General features: G+C 50.6%; 1 protein-coding gene across 2 annotated transcripts in view; it reads left to right on the top strand.

Annotated features, from left to right (window-relative positions):
• Positions 1–15,833, top strand: part of PBX1 (PBX homeobox 1) — a 133,839-nt gene that overhangs the window by 60,226 nt on the left and 57,780 nt on the right. The window lies entirely within an intron of this gene.

Below are 15,833 nucleotides of genomic sequence, written 5' to 3'. Positions count from 1 at the left end.
TGCATCTTGTGCAGAAGATGCTCCAGCATCGTGATCACTAGCTGCTTTCCTACACTTGTCCTTTGGGAAAGGTCCCGGCACCGCTTGGTGCAGGGGTGGGTTTGTCCTGAGGATGCTGGGCTGGTTGCGGGTGGGGTGGGAGAACGGGAAATGCATCTGCCAGAGATCCTGGTGCTCTGTGCTTTGTTCTTCCCAGCACCACAGTCCATCTGCCTTCTTGCTTGCTGGGTTTCCTCCCCCAGGCCAGCTCATCTGAGCCAATCTGTGGCTGTCCGGGAAGTGTTTGGAGGCCCAGGGTGGAAAGGGGGAAGTTTGAGAGAAGAGAGAGGGGTGGGAAACATTAACCAGTTTTCTAGTGAGTCATAAGCACGTACCGCCTTGTTGTTTTGGGGTTTTTTTGTCGTTGTTTGGTTTTTGTTTGGCTATTTTTTGGTTTTGTTTTCTTTTGGGGTTTCGTTGAGCCTGTTGGTTCTTGAAGGTTCAGGACATACTGAGTTGATTTGAAAGAAGATGACAAATGATGAAGGGAAGTTGGGGGATAAAGACTGTTATCCATGCGGAGCTGTGCGTGGGAAACACTGCAATACGCATTAGCTGGATAATGGGAATTTTGCCCAACTTACCTCTGTCCTGATTGGGGAAGAGAGGTGTGGGGTGTGTGGATTTCGTGGCTTTTTGGTCTGTTTGGTGCCCTGGGCTGTCCTTTGCTGCAAAGGGAGTGGAATGGGAAGGATTTCTTAAGAGTTGCAGAGCCATTCCTGTCCTGTGGTGCTCCAGGTCTCTCTTGAGGGATCCCTGATCTGAGCTTGCCAGTCCTCCGCTACTGTCCCCAGTTCCCGATCTGGGTGGGAACTGGCAGAGAATCCTCTGTCCCTAGTGGTGTCAGGAAGCGTCTTGTATGTCCCAAGCGCCACAAACCAGACACCCCAGCAAAGCTGGAAATACTGATCTGCGTTTTCTAAGGATGTTTTAAGCAATGGGGGAAACTCCTCTGTTGAGTCTTGATCTGATACCAAATGCTGTGAGCCTCATCTCTCCCAAGACTCCTGGAGCTTTGAGGGGAAAAATGTCTAGAACTGAGCATCCCACCGAAGTGGAAGCGGTGAGTGCTGGTGAGCTCATCCTTCCAGCCGCAGAGCTGATACCTCTTCTGGTTTCTTCCCTTTCCCTTTGCTAGCAGCTGGAGGGTCATGCTGGCATCCAGGGGATGGCGTGCTCCTTTGCACACCCGTGTCTTTGCTGGGCTTGGACGAGTAGAGCAGGCTGGGGCTTGGTAAGCAGTCCTGTAGCTCCACAGTCCAGCTGGCTCCTCCTAGCCGGCTTGCCTTGGCAGGGCTAGCCAGAATATAAATTAGTTGCAACTTATTGTAGTCACTGAAGTATAGAAATATAGCTGAGGGCAGGCGGGGAAAACATCTGGGCAGTGCAAAAGGGCTTGTTGGCTTTTATGTGATGGCATTGTTTGGGACTGGGAGTGAAAAACCTTAAAAGCAGTTCTTTTCAAAGAAAAGGTGTTTCAACGCTGCCTGGTTCCATCCTGTTTACAAAAACGCGTGCTTATGTGTACGCCTATATCTGTGTATGTACACTCGTAATCGCATATATGGGAGTGCAGGTGTGAAAGGCCAGGAGTCTGAGCTGTTGGCTGGGTGGGTAGAGGCTGTGTTGTGGAGGCACTCTGGGGAGTAAAAGAGCCCCATGGTTCCATTTCTTCATGCAAGGTGGGGACCTTGCGTCCTGATCCCAAATCCTTTTTTTGATTATTGAAAAAATTGAGACCAACCTTGCTGGAAACCTGGCCATGTGGGACCCAGGGCCACTTCCCTGGTGTTGCAGGTGGTCATCTCCTGTTATCCAGGCAAGAAACCTCAGCATCATCTTCAGGGTCTCTTCAGCTTTCCTTCTTGCTTTTCCTAGTGGGTCTCCATTTACTCTCCTGGGCAGAAGATGCAACAGCCACCTAATGTTCCTGCACGGGTGTTTCCCGGGCGGTTTATGGATTTGTACTTGGGTGTTTGGGTGCCAAATTCAGTTGACTTCAGTAGGTTCTTCCTTATGCAAGGCTGCCTGAGGCATGTGTTGGATTTACCAGGCTTGGTTAGGAGGTTGATTTCTGGATGCTCAGGCTGTGCAGGTTGGGTATTTGCAGAACTGGTCTCAGCCGGCTTTAGAGAGGAGAGAACTTTAAGGACAAATATGAGTAGCTGTAGGTTTTTGTAGCAACCAAACTGGTGGTGAAGTAGGGAAGGATTCCCCAAAGTGCTTTGCCTATATTTGTTGCGGGTAGCCCTGGGGAGCAGGTATTTGTATCTGAAATGTTAATAGAGAGACTGAATTGAATCGTGTGTGCTGTCGGGGGAGCGGTAAAAGCCATTTACAAAAGAAGCCAAGAGGAGATCAGTAGAAACGCACACAAACCCTAAAAATCCCAATGTGACGCCTGAATAATCACCCATTTGTCTGGGGAAAGAGATTAATCCAGCCAGGGTTCAGTTTAACAGGATTATTGAATGTGGGAAGGGGGGTGGAGGGAGGGAAGGCTCTGGGATTTTCCATATGACTTCAGACCATGGATCTTTCTTTTCCAATGGCCCCTGCAGGACGGGGAAGCTTCAGAAGTTGGGGTGGCTTGCCTGGGTGTCGTGTCAATGGGTGAGCTGTAGTGGGGTAGTTGGGATCACAGAGGTTCGACACGATCCTTCCCTCCATGTCACACCGCTGGCTAGTTTGGGTAGATGAGGAGCTCGTTGGGGTAGAGACCATGCCTGATGGTACGTGCTCCTTGCAGGGAGCTGGAATTGGACATTTGGCATTTTTTAACCCTACCACAAAGAAATAAGTTTCATCCAGCCAACAGCGTGAAGTCCCACTGCATCTCCAGAGGGGCTGCCATCAGGTCAGTTGTGTCCGTTGCAGCGCTCCTGGAAACACCTGTCTTTGGATGAGTCCAGACAGGGACATGGCAGGGCGGAGGGAGAGTTTTTGGAGGGACAGACACCTTCATTAGCCTCTGAGACGTTAATGGGGCTGGATTAGCCATTCAGTACCAAGGGACAGTCGTGTTCCTGAAGCACCTGATGCTGATGAAAACCCTTTCACTGGGGTCATCCCCTGGAAGGTGTTTGGGGACAAGATGTTTTCTGTCCCTCAGTGCTTGGCTGCCCTGTGGCCCTCGTCGTGGCAGCTCTCTTGTCATAAGCTCCTTGCTAGGCATTAATGTGTTTTCTTCTTAAAGCAGCATTTTACTCTCAGAAACAAGGTGATGTGTGGATGAGAAGGGAGACAGTGCTGCTGCCTCTACAACATCCCCACAAAGCAGATCACACAAAACAAAGCGAAAGGAGAGATGTTTTTATGGCATTGCCTGCATTTATGTGGAACTAGATAGGAGCGTGCGTGTCTGTCTGTCTCTTTGTGCATGCTTTATAATGTAAAGCAACCACAGTGTCTCTACGGTGTTCCCAGAGAGCTGTTGGTGTGTTGTCAGATACTGTAACTTCTTTTAAGTCTTAACTCGTGTAGAGTATATTGCGTATTTGGTGATCAGAAAAAGAAGCAGGAGAATAAAAGTGGGAGGAAAAATGAGGGCCAGCTCCGGTTGTCCTGGTGTTGCGGTATCTTCCTCCCTGCCCTTGCCTGCCCTGGCTCTTCAGATGAATATTTGTTAGTCTTTTGATGGGACTTTTTTTTTTTTTTGGAAGGGGGGGAACTGTGCTGGAGCTCCCTTCTTCCCTTTGGGTGGTGGTGAGTATTCAGGGAGGGGTGGGGTAAGCAAAACCCTCGGCATTCACGTAAACAACACGTCACCGTTGTCATCATTTTCCTGTTTTGCTGTTTCCATGCATCGTAACCCACAGATGATGTGTAAAAAGCCTTTCCACAAGCAGCGTCACCCCTTACAGACACGTGAGAGTAATAAAAGCAGTGATGTCTTTCCAGCCATTCTTTCTTCAGCCTGTCCTGCTCTTCTCCTCTGTGCAGCAGGACTCAGTGTCCTTTTCCAGACTGTATTTGCTTCCCATTTTCGCACTCCCAGATGTCCCCACTCTCCATGCCCCAGTCCCTCTTGCTCCCTCCACTGCATGGTTTCTGTCAGCTCCATCTCTTCAGCAGTGCACGCAAGGAGCCAAGGGCCAGGGATAGAGAGAAGATGCAGCTGCCTGCATCCGTACCTGTATTTCCCTGGGGAATGTAATGGGGATGCAGAGGTGGAGGGCTTGAGGAATCCTCAAAGACCCAGGAGTCTTCCAGCACAGATGTCCCCTTCCATCTCTGGCATGTCCTGTGGTCCATCGTAGCTGCAAATGCTCATTGGAGCCTGTTCTCTCCAGGGTTGGTATTTCCCAGCATAGGCAGGGAGCCTTTCTCCGATGATGATGATACGTGGGACGGCTGCAGGCGGCACCCCGAGGCCAGCAGCCAGGTAGAGCTGCCTCTCCTAATGTCTGGTCTTTCTTAAGTCATTTAAATAGCAAATAAACTCCAGCGGGCTCTGCAGAAGGGTGAGGCTGGCGCTCTGCTTGTCCGTTGTTTCCCCATGCCAGGGCTGTGCTGAGGCAGGGATGAATGATTGGGACTCAACAAGGTGTTTAAACACCAGAATTGAAATTAATGTCCCCTCATTGCTGGTGAGGCTGCCAATACATTACAGCAAGCACCTTCCCAAAGTGAAATGAATGTTCGTTTATGCTCATGAAATATACATCAAAACATGTTGGTGGGAGAGGCCGCTAACGAGGGAACCATCCGGCTTTCTGTTAATTCCCAGCTGGGAGCGGACACTGCTCCTCACCTCTTCTCTTTCTTCTCTGGGCCTTAGATTTGAAGCCTAACCCGTTCACAGCTGTGTATCCAAAAGCATTAATATGGCTTTAATGAAAACTCCGGTTGATCTGTCCAAAGATATTGATGAGTGGTCCTCAATCGTATTAATCTTCTCATTGCGGGAGGAAATGAAGGCAGCGAGCGGGGCCGTCGGGTGCCACTGGAAGAGGAGGGTGATCTGGGAGCAGGGACGGCCACTGCTGCCTGGCCCTGCCTCCAGGGTTGTACCTTCTTCTGGCTTGGGTTGATTTTTCCGTTTTTTTGGTCTTTTTTGAAACTGGGAGCAGAGCAACCGCCCCTCATCTGGACTGTGCACCACAATTCCAGGCTGGTATTTAACATTCAAATCATTAAATTTCCGCCAATAAATCCATTACTGTTAATTATATTGAAGGGGCTAACGATCCGTCGACAATATTCTGCTATTGATTTCCATTTGTGTCGAATGGTCGCCTCACCTTCAATCCATGCCAGGGCGTGTTTTGGGGGGTTCCCCCCCTCCTTTGCAGCTTTCTCAGCGGCGCGATGCCCCTGCCATCCCCTTCTCCCCGAGCGCAGGCTGCTCCTGGATAGGAACACGCTACACTTCTTTATGGCTTATGGCAAACTGCCTTGATTACTTCTACTGTTGTACCCATTATGTGAATTAAATATGTATTCAGTTGCATGCTGCTTGCGTTGTTATTGCAGGGTGACATATGGTAGTGACTCAATTAGAATGAAACTAGCATTAGATAACCCTTCTGATTACATGCATCCCAGCCCGCTCGGCAGCCTGGCTGCTGCCACCACTGCTGCTGCTTTGCCTGATCTCCCGTTACCCGCAGGCCGTGGGTTTCATTAGCTGTTATCGTCTCCAGAGGTGGGCTTTAGGCAGGAGCGTGGCAAGAGGAGGGTGTGCAGAATGGGGCCGAGGGGGGCCACAGCGCTGCTCGCAGCTGGGCTGGCCCCATGGCCTCGTGCAGGCGGGCTGCGGGGGGGTGGCGGTGCTTGTAGCAATGCAGTGATGCTCGCAAGGATGCGCACAGCAACACAGTGATGCTCACAGCGATGCATTGCTTGCATGCCAGGCCTCCCCCATGGCTTTCATCACAACACTCTTTACCTTTCCTCAGCAGTAGCTCCTGGGTTTTTCGGAGCCCAGAACTGCCCAAGCACGGGGCCCATCGGCCGAGCCCCAGCCCGGCGTGCTTTGATGGGCAGCGCTGTGGTGATGCAGCCCTTGCAAGCAGCCACCCGTGCCTGGGTGAAGCTTGCAGCATTTGGGGAGCAGCAAAAAGGGCTTAAGTTTGGTTTCATTCACCGCTGCTCCTGACTCTGGTAAGCAGCACAAAGCTTTCTGGAAAGGAAAGGGATCAAACGGCTGGTGCCTTTTTTTTTTTTTTCATGCTTCGGCTTTCTTTCTTCGTGTTAGGTGCGTGGTGAGAAGCGGTGGGCTGTGGACCTGTTGGCATGGTGGGGGCTGCCGGCTGCAGGGCAGCGGCGGGTGCCTTTGGCACTGCTGCCCTCTGGTGCACATGCTGCCTGCTCCCTGGGGTGCTGAGCCTGGGGTGCTACCGCAGGGCTGCGTTGGCTCTGACTGCAGGATTTTTTGCACCCTCGCTTCCCTTCCACGCTGCAAAAAACCAGGCCAGATCTTGCGTTTCTTGACACTAGAATGGATGGATTTCCCTGCCCCCGTGCACTGCTGCTTCCGTCATTTCTGGCCGTTGGAGGACTCTGCTGTGGGCAGGAGTGGGAGATGTGGCTGGTCTTGCGGGCAAGCCTCCAGCCTTGAAATTTGACAGCAAACCTGGAAGGCTGGGCTATTCATACAACAGCTAAACTTGCCGTGTCGATCCACAGGGCATGCATCTCCCCAGGGCTTGGGGAGTAAATAAAAAAAGTTGTGAGCTCTCCCTGCTGCTCCCAAACCTACTGCTCCCATTTACTTCATAGCTTCATGAACTGTTTGTCAGCAAATCCTGATTCAAAAGTAAATATGAAATGGATTAATTACGCAGAAACATTTGTTTCTGGGTTCCAGAAACAAATCTCAGCCTGTGAACTGTTTGTAAATGTTTCTCTCCAAGGGCTGCTCACTAGTCACGCTGTGATCGGTCCCGGTGCCCAGCTTCTCCTCTTGTGTTGGGCAAAAGGAGGTGTTTTTTTAATAAATTGAGTAACGACAGCGATCAAAGAGCAAATAACACACTTCCCAGTGACAGGGCTTAGCTAAATACAAATTTTATCTCGCTACATATATAGCTATTAAGGTGAATATTTATGAATGGAAAATAATACACCTTGACAAAAAAAATGCATTTGTGCATTTTTTCACATCAAAGCTCGGAGTTTGGTTTGTACCTTTCATTGCTACTTAATTCTTTGTATTTCTCTTGCACATTCCTGTTGCGAGCGTGCCTGCATGCGGGAGGTGTGTGTGTACACTAGGGCCTGCATGCACATTATGCTGTCAGACCTCTGTGGGAAGCTTTATTCTTGCTTTTGCAAGTGGGAAGTTTCTTTTTGTAGCAGAATAAAGTCCCTTCCTGGCAGAGGACTGGGAGTCTGTGGCAAAGATAGTTGCCTCTGGAGTCCTAATCCTTTAGCCCGTTCCAGACGGTAGCCCGAATTCCGGTAACATCCTTTCTGGCTCAGAGGGTTATCTGAGCGGCTCCAGGGGCTTTGCAGCAGAGCCCAGCTTGTGGTGCGGAGGGCAGGCAGGGTCTGGCCAGCGAGCCTGAGCTGCCGTGGGTGCCACATGAGCCGCCCCCCTCCAGGGGAATCCCAGAGAGGATGCTCAGGTGCAGTTGTCCATCTCTGGCCAAGTTCTCCGAATTTTGGATGCTCAGCAGAGCTCGGGGCTGGCGTTGTTCAGGGGTCCCTCCTGTAGAGGTGATGCTCTCTCTTGCAAGGAGTCTGAGAAGACAGTTCATTTCCAAACCTGAAGTCTTTCTGGTTGCTCGGTGTGTTTTCCTCCCAGAGCAGAGTTCGCAGGGTGAGCTGAGGGGGGTGGCATGGGGCTCTCAGAGCAGGATCCATCCCTTTATTTCTTGCCTTGCTGTTGCTTGTGTTGCTTTCGGCTAGAAAACAGTCAGCTCATACAAATGAGTGACAGCAGCCAGCGTCAGCCCTTGGCAGGTATGTAAACAAAAGAGGGAACAGTTTTCTGCTTGCTCTTTTTTTTTTTAACTTTTATTTCTTTTTTTTTTCCCTTCTTTTTTTTTTGTTGTTGTTTTTTTTTTACTTGAAGGAGTCATCAAGATGTAGGGTGGTGTAGCCCCATGTACATCCTCATCCAGGGCTGGTGGTGGCCCTGTCTGGTGTCAAGCTGGAGGATGTCAGCTGCTTGATACAAAGGGACTGGGGAAGCGAATAACCAGGGGGCTGTGAGGGTGGTTACCTGCTCCCTGTGTTTTCTGAGTCCTCCGAACCTCTTTCTCTCCTCTGAGCATCCCTTCGGGCCCTCACTTGCATTTCCTCCTCATCTTTTTGGCCGCGGGCAGGTGCATCCCTGCCGGTTTCCGTAAGCTGTCTGGTGAGCACAGCCTCCGAGTCTGCAGGGCTGTCAAGGGCTCTGTCTCTCTCTGACTGATTGGAAAAGTTCTTGTGCATGTTATTTTCTTTTTTTTTTTCCCAATGAAAAACACCACCTGAGCAGGTCTCTGTTTGTCAAGCCTGCACAGCTTATGCAGAAGGCAGGCGAGCTTGCAGACAGTGACTTAAAATAAACACTAACATAATCCTATGAAGGAAAAGCAAAAATATTGAAAAAAAAAAAAAAAGCAGAGTTTTTCTGCTTCATTTTCACTTTCTAAAATGCCAGGCAGTTTCTTAGGGTGTTTATCGGTATTATTGTTATTATTTATTTATTTATGCATGCATGCGTGTATTTGCTGGTAATACTTGCAGGGGTGTGGTTCCCCTGTGGCTGGGTGCTGGGGTTACTGGTGCAGCTGCAGAAAGGAGCTGGCAAACCCCGGAGCTCCGGCCGTGTGCTTGATTTTGACTCCAGGGAATTTCACAGGAGTGAAAGGAGATGGAAAACACTGTGAGGCCACTAAGCCAGGAGCCGGAGTGGATCATTTAAGTGGATTAGTGATTTCTGACCTGGGGCTGGTGTGGAGCAGATGGGGGTTTGCCTGCTGCTGCTGCGGGGTCTGTGGGAGTTACAGTGGGCGGCGGCAGGTTGAATCCTTCATCTCCAAGATGTCCTAGAGCTGCGGCCCCTCTCCCCATCGCTGCCCAGCCTCAGCTCCCCCAAACAGCCTCTGCAAGCGCTGCCCAGCCCATTCCAGCCCTTTGGTGTGGGCAGCTGCTGTCTGCCTGCGCTTACCCTGGATGGCAGAGGCAGGCTGGCCTTGAAGGGGAGCTGGTACTGTCCCCGGCCTCCCCCTCCTCTAAGCCGCTGTGTCCCCGGGGTGCAGGGTGAGGGGGGTGCCAGGCTCACCCTTCCTCTGCATCAGAAGCGCCGTGCTCACCCCCGGGTGTCTCCCAGCCCTTAGTTTGGGTGGGAAGGAAACTCCCACCCATCTCTCCCTGTATGCTATACCGCTGCACTTTTTTTACCCTTTCCCTCTCGCTCTCATTTTTTTCTCTTCCTTTCCCTTCCTAAAAAGACCAACAAACCAAACAAAAAAACAAAAAAAAACCCAACTAAAAAACACCCAGCAGAAAGCAAGCTGTGATACTGTCGGGCCTGGCGTTGATGTTATTTATTTTCCTCAGTTGCTGCTCTGGAAGCCCGGAGTTGACAGAGCGGTTTTGTAGAATAGAAACATTATAGACTGTTACTGTCAGAGTGTTAAATGTGATGGATAGAGAAATACAGGGGAGGGAGGGGACTTTACACTAGCCATGTCTGCCAGCGAGGGTGCTCATGGGAGAATAAACCATCCGCATATAAGAAATGAATGAGGTAATGTGGCGGGAGGTAATGGACTCTTGCAACAGAGATGCGCCTTGCCGGCTGGACTTAACCCTCGCCATTCCACTGGCAGGATAGGGTGGGATGGGGGGACGCATGCTCCGCTTTCCTGTGGCCCTGAGATCCAGCAGGTTCAGGGCTGGGATGCTGAGGTGCGGTGGGAAGAGCTGGATTATCCCAGTGGAGTGAGGGGAGCGCTGCCCAGGTGCCTGCAGACCCCCCTTCCTGCACAGCAGCACTTGCTGGGCTTGCTGCAAGCCCAGGATGGAGCATCTTCATGGTGAGCACCAAGAGATTTTTTCATCGCTCGTTTAGCAAAGAGACTTGTGCTGCTTGGGAGGTGCAAAGGGATGCAGCTGTCAGCAAGCAGCAGCCCGATGGCTCGCGTGGGGTACCTTGGGGTTTGGGGTCCTGCTGAGGGTGGGTGCAGAGGTGCTGCGGGCTCAGCCGGTGAGGTGAGGAGCGCTGGGCAGGAGAAGCGGTGGCCCTCAGCCTGGCCTTTCTCTTTGTCAGTGTTAGCTGTTCTGGGAAGCCAAGGGGCTTGGCCTTCATTCGTGGCTGGTTGCACGAAGTGCTAAGCTAGGGTCCAGAACTGGAACCCTGTGGTTGTGGTGCTCGATTTGCATTTCAGAGACGATTTCTCATGTCTGGAGGCATAGGTTGGGTGGGGAGAAGCTGTGGTGGTTGGTGCCCTTCCAGCTCTGTGGTTACACCTGGGGAGAGCAGGCTGAGTGTGTCTCTGACCTCTTCTTCTTGTTTGCATTGATGGGTTTTCCAGTCACCCACTTAACTGTCAAATTGTGTTGTGAAGGCTGATGAGTGTTCAGTGCTCACTTGCATCCCTTCTCCTTATCCAGTCTCTCCATAGCTCCCCCATGGGGAGACCTCGTGGGTGGCGTTATCTCCTGTCTGCAGGACCACAGAATCACAGAGTGGTTTGGGTTGGAGCAGGGACCTTCAAAACTCATCTAGTCCACCCCCCTGCCAGGGGCAGGGACACCTTTCACGAGATCAGGCTGCTCAGAGCCCCATCGAACCTGACCTTGAGCGCTTCCAATAACGGGGCATCCACAACTCTGGGCAACCTCTTCCAGTGCCTCACCACCCTCATCATAAAACATTTCTTCCTTGTATCAAATTTAAATTGACCCCTTTAAATTTAGAACCGTTACCCCTTGTTCTAGCACTACAGGCTCTGGTGAAGAACGTCTCCATCTTTCTCGCAAGGATGATGGGCTTGCAGGGGGTGAGGAGCCTGCGGGCAGGGGGCAGCCCTGGCAGCCTTCACCGCCCCTTCCCTTCACGCTTCGCTAGGCGTCCAGCCTGACTGTGCAAAGTTTGTCGTAGTCAGTGTGTGTGAGTAATTAAATTACTTCCTTGCGCATTTTACCCTCGCTGACTTTTACCCACCATCTTATCTCCAGCTCATGGAGCTTCGTTCACACATCCTTGCAGGAGCAGCTCAGCCTTCGTGAGTCCTGGCAAACCCCTGTTGCTCATGTTCTCCTCAAACCTGCTGCTGCTCATGCTCTTCTCCTGGCAATACTTACTAAGCAGCAGCGGGCAAACCTTCTACACCCGTGGTCTCGTTGAAAAAGCCATTTATTTCTACTCTCTTCCACCTTTTAACCAAACTTTAGTCCTTGCTTTTGCTGGGAGAAGAGTTAAATCTGTTGACTGATGAAACTTTGGGGGACTGCAGACAACACCAACTGTGCTTCATGCCTTCTGTTGCTGGGTGTGCAGCAGTTGTAATAGATGAGCGAAGTATGTTTTCTTCTTCCTTACAGGCACTGCTAGTTAATCTCGGTGGTATCATGTCCATCTTGAGGCTTTATCCGATCTATTTATCATCTTAGCCAGTACTGAAGTGAGACTCACAAGTCGGTGAATCTGTGGCTCATCTCACTCCATTTTTTAAAAATAGGGTATGACACTTTGTGTCCTCTAGTGTAATGAGAGATTGAGCTGCTAATGAAAATATGCAATCATTTTATTTCTGAGTCCCTGCAGAACTCTTAGGCAGGTATTATCTGGTCCTGGTGACTCCTCATTTTTCATTTTCCAAACGTGCTTTAACATCACTTCTTCTGACATCTCAATCTCTGATTGAGCCTCATCTTTGTCACCTGAAAGATGGCCCGCGGTTGGGGATCGTGTGGCATGGGGCAGCTGAAGGCTGAAGGACTGGGTTCCCCTGCATCCTTGCACCCCACAGCTGCCACCGCAGTGGCTCATGCAGACATCATCCCTGCATGGATGGTACCAAGGTCCAGGCTTGCTGTAGGTCTCGTGACATTTGTCTTCATCTTGGTTTCTGAACTCCTAGTTAAATATTGCAACCGATTAAAACATCATCTGTTTGTAAAATGGATGAGTTTGAGGAATTTCCTTGCATTTGCCTACTGCTTCTTTGGGGTCTGGATCAGATTTCTTTGGGGTTCAGCAAGAATCCCCAAAACGTTTTGTCCAGGAGGGATCTGAGTGCTCTGGCTCCAACTGCTGAACCTGGTGCTGGACCTGCCCTCGCCTTAAGATGGTGGTGGAGAGACAGGAGGAGCCAGTCTCAAACCAAATCCTGTTATGAAAGAGCAACAGGGAGATGCCACCGATGGGGGATTCTGCCTGTCCCAGGGGTGCAACCGCAGTGTCCTGGGGGGCCACGGGGACAGCAGCATCCCCATTCAGTGGCAGCCACTCCTAACCCTGGCACCTTGAGAACTGGTCCACAAATCCCTTTTTCTTTTCTTTTTTTTTTTTTTTTTTTTTTCCTGAGCTTTGCACTCCAAATCAGCTTGATTTGGTAAAAGGCTTCCACTGCAGCACGTCACAGGTAATTTATTCCCGGGTGCTGTAATCTGAAGAAAAGCAGAGCAAAGGACCTCCAGTCACAGCCGCGCGCACACGCAAAAAGTTAAGTATTCTTGCTTTCGCTGACAGTACAAAGGTGTCATATACGAGAAGGATTGACACAGACCAAAGGGTCTTGTGGGAAATATGATAATAACTATAAAGAAGACAGATTATTCCCCAGTTGCCAACATTCAAACCTTTTTACAGTCAGTTCAAACATATAAAACTTTATTGCTGTAGCAGAAAGGGGAACAATTTCTGGTTGCACAGCTTTCCCAGGGCTGGGTTTATACTGTCTGTGTTATTGCTCTATAGTGGCATTTTAAAGTTTATTGAACAAGACTTTTACAATTGAAGGAAGTATATAAAACTGTAAATTTATTAGATTTTTCAGGATAAGTGCCCTTTCTAGTTGTGCTCAAGAATTCGGAGCTACGAGAAACTGCTAGTTACAAGACTTATTAATATTAAAGACTGAGAGAGCGCACATTTTATACCTTAACTGATCTAAAAAATAATATTATGATATTACTGAAAATCTGAGCTGTCACCAAGCGGGGTGCGTAGAGCGTTTGTATAGTTTGTGTATGTATAAACAGTCTATATCTGTGTGCAGGTACGTATATATGTACATGTCTGGGTATGCCTTGTGGGGGTGTATATGCACGTGCTGTATGAGGGTGTATGCACATACAGTATGTAAACAAACGTCTGCGTGTGTGTTTGAGCATATATGTATATATAAATCCATATGTTCCTATGCAGTATTTTATTTTTATATGGACTTATTTTCTATATTGTGCAGTGCCTTCTAGTATGGAGTCTTGATGCACCTGTAAGGCTTTTAGGTGATGCGGAAATATAATTAATAGGGCGCCTGGGTGGATTTGATGGTTATATTGTGCTTGGTTGTATGTGGTGTTCATGGGCATCTCTGTGTAATTCATGTATGAAGACTTCCAGTATGTAAACTACACAATTCATTCCGTGTTCACCATTCACCTGATATTTTGTGCCTAAAACCAGTAACTATGTGAGTGATGGTGGGATGGCATGTTCCAAAGGGCTGGGTGCCTGCCCCCATCCTCTGCCTTCTCCTTAAGGCAGCGGCCGAGTAATACTGGTCGTAAATTTGCAGGGACTGGATTCTCTGGTCGGCACATTTTCTGGGGGCTGCTTATGCAGCAAAACTAGGCTGCAGTGCAGCCGAAGGCAGCCCTTGGAGAGCTCGTCCCACGTATGATCTGGGGGGAAACCTGCTCCTGAGGGGTCCCTGCTGTAAGTCTTCTTTTCCAGCTTGGAGTTGATTTCACCTAAACGTGTGACTTGAATTAAAATAACTCAGAAATTGGCTTTTCTGCCTGCTGCGTGTGGAGCATCGCCTGCCCGCCGCAGTGGCTGGTGCTGCTGGAATGGCCATGGGGACATCTAAGAGGGGTTTGCTCTGGGGTGGGGATGTCCGTTGGCGCAAAGGCTCTCCTGAAATGCCTCGTGCTGGAGTTGGGGGCCAGGAATACATTCCCCAGCTTAGTCTGGACATCCACCTGGGCCAGCACAGCCGCAGGAGTTAGGTGTCTTCGACTTTGGCATGTGCAGTGGCAGCTTGCAGGGGGCAGCAAGTGCTTTGGAGGCTGAGCGGGAGCAGGCAGGAGCACCACGAACTGGCAGGGAAGGCAGGGAAGTCAATAAGCCCTGAATCTTTTATGAGACCTTGGATATTCTGATCACAGCTCCGCTGGCACCGAGATAGGAATACAGATTATCTGAGAAAGCGTCTGTGGCTCGAAGCTCAGTCCTGGGTCCCCCTAAGGTTTTCAGCTTGCCTCCCCCACGTTAACATTTTTGCTGTGGGGTTTTTCGGGGGGTTTCCCCTTTTCCCTCTGCTTTTGGACTGCAGGGGGTTTGGAGCTCACGTGTGATTTCTGAGAGCCAGGGCTGGCTGGAGAAGAAGGTGGAAAGAAGGTTAGTGCAGCTAATGGGGCTAAGAGCCTTATTCCTGCATATTGTTAATAACAAAACCAAGCGGCAACACCGCACGCCGTGAGTCGGAAGAAAAGGAAAGCCCTCAGATCCCTTGTAATCCTGCATTGCGCAGTGCAACGGTGCTGGAATTGCAAGGGTTCTTTCTGAATTCATTTTGGGTTTGGAGAGAAAAAGAGAGGGGAGGAAAAGAAGGAGGATGGGGAGGAAAAAAGAAAAAAAGACCCGTGCACTGAGATGAATTTATGCCTAAGCTTGTCTTGGGAATGCAAATGTGTTTAAGACTCTCTGAGCTAAACCACCCCTTTTGGGAAGAGGGAGGGGGGGAAAGGGGGGAAAAAAAAGAAGTATGACACAGAAAGGACACCGGGAGAATGTGAAATGAGGGTTTGCTGCCCCTCCTCCCGCACCCTGCCTGCTGCCGAGCTGGCACGCGGGCAGGGAGCGAGGAAACGCTGGGATGTGCTGCACGGAGGGGGGACCCAGGCGCGGGGACCCTGCGCTCTCCGGTGGGGACCCGTCACCCTGCCTCTGTCCCCTGCGGAGAGGTGGGCGCAGGTGCCTCCCCACCGTCGCAGCGGCCTCGTGCACCGCCTCGCTCCCTGCTCACGGCAGCGGGGGCCGCAAGCACATCAGGTGTGACATGGCCACACTGGCCCGGGCTGGTTTTCCACCTGCGGAGATAAGGAGGGTGCTGCCTGCCCAATTGCCCCCAGCCCCACGGGAACGGGGCAGGGCTCTCCCAGCATTACAGGTTGCTCACCCAGGGGTCTGCGAAGTCGAGAGGAGGAGGGCAGAGGGGAGAGGAGAAAAAAACCAGCAGCGAGCAGGAGGGAGGAGGGATGCAGGAGGAGATGCAAACCCGCTGCCAATTGGGCAGTTGTGTCTGTTGTCTGGAGGCTGCTGCTAACCACTCGTTACAATTAAAATGAAGTGTCCGTCAGCGGCTATCTTCGCTGTGTGGCCCATATGTTTCTGAGCTGATACTGTCCGGATTATTCTGTTTGGGAGAACGATAACGGCTGTTTATAACCTTGGCAAAGACTGAGCCCTAATCAGGCTGGAGCACATTTTCACCGACTGGCTGATAACGGGCTGTTAGCTGCCTTATCGCTGGGGAGAGATAGGCCAAAATAAGCAGATCTGTAAGCACAGGAGCCCAACCAAGAGGCACATACTCTGGCCTGGCCTTTATTTTTAGATGATCTTTTCTTTTTTTCCTTTTTCTCTTTCCCGCCCACCCCCCCCCCCCCCTCCTTTTCCTGGC

The sequence above is a fragment of the Falco biarmicus genome, chromosome 11 (genome assembly GCF_023638135.1).
Source record: "Falco biarmicus isolate bFalBia1 chromosome 11, bFalBia1.pri, whole genome shotgun sequence".
NCBI lineage: Eukaryota > Metazoa > Chordata > Aves > Falconiformes > Falconidae > Falco > Falco biarmicus.
The sequence above is the reverse complement of the archived record's forward strand: the minus strand, read 5'-3'. Positions and strand labels throughout refer to the sequence as shown.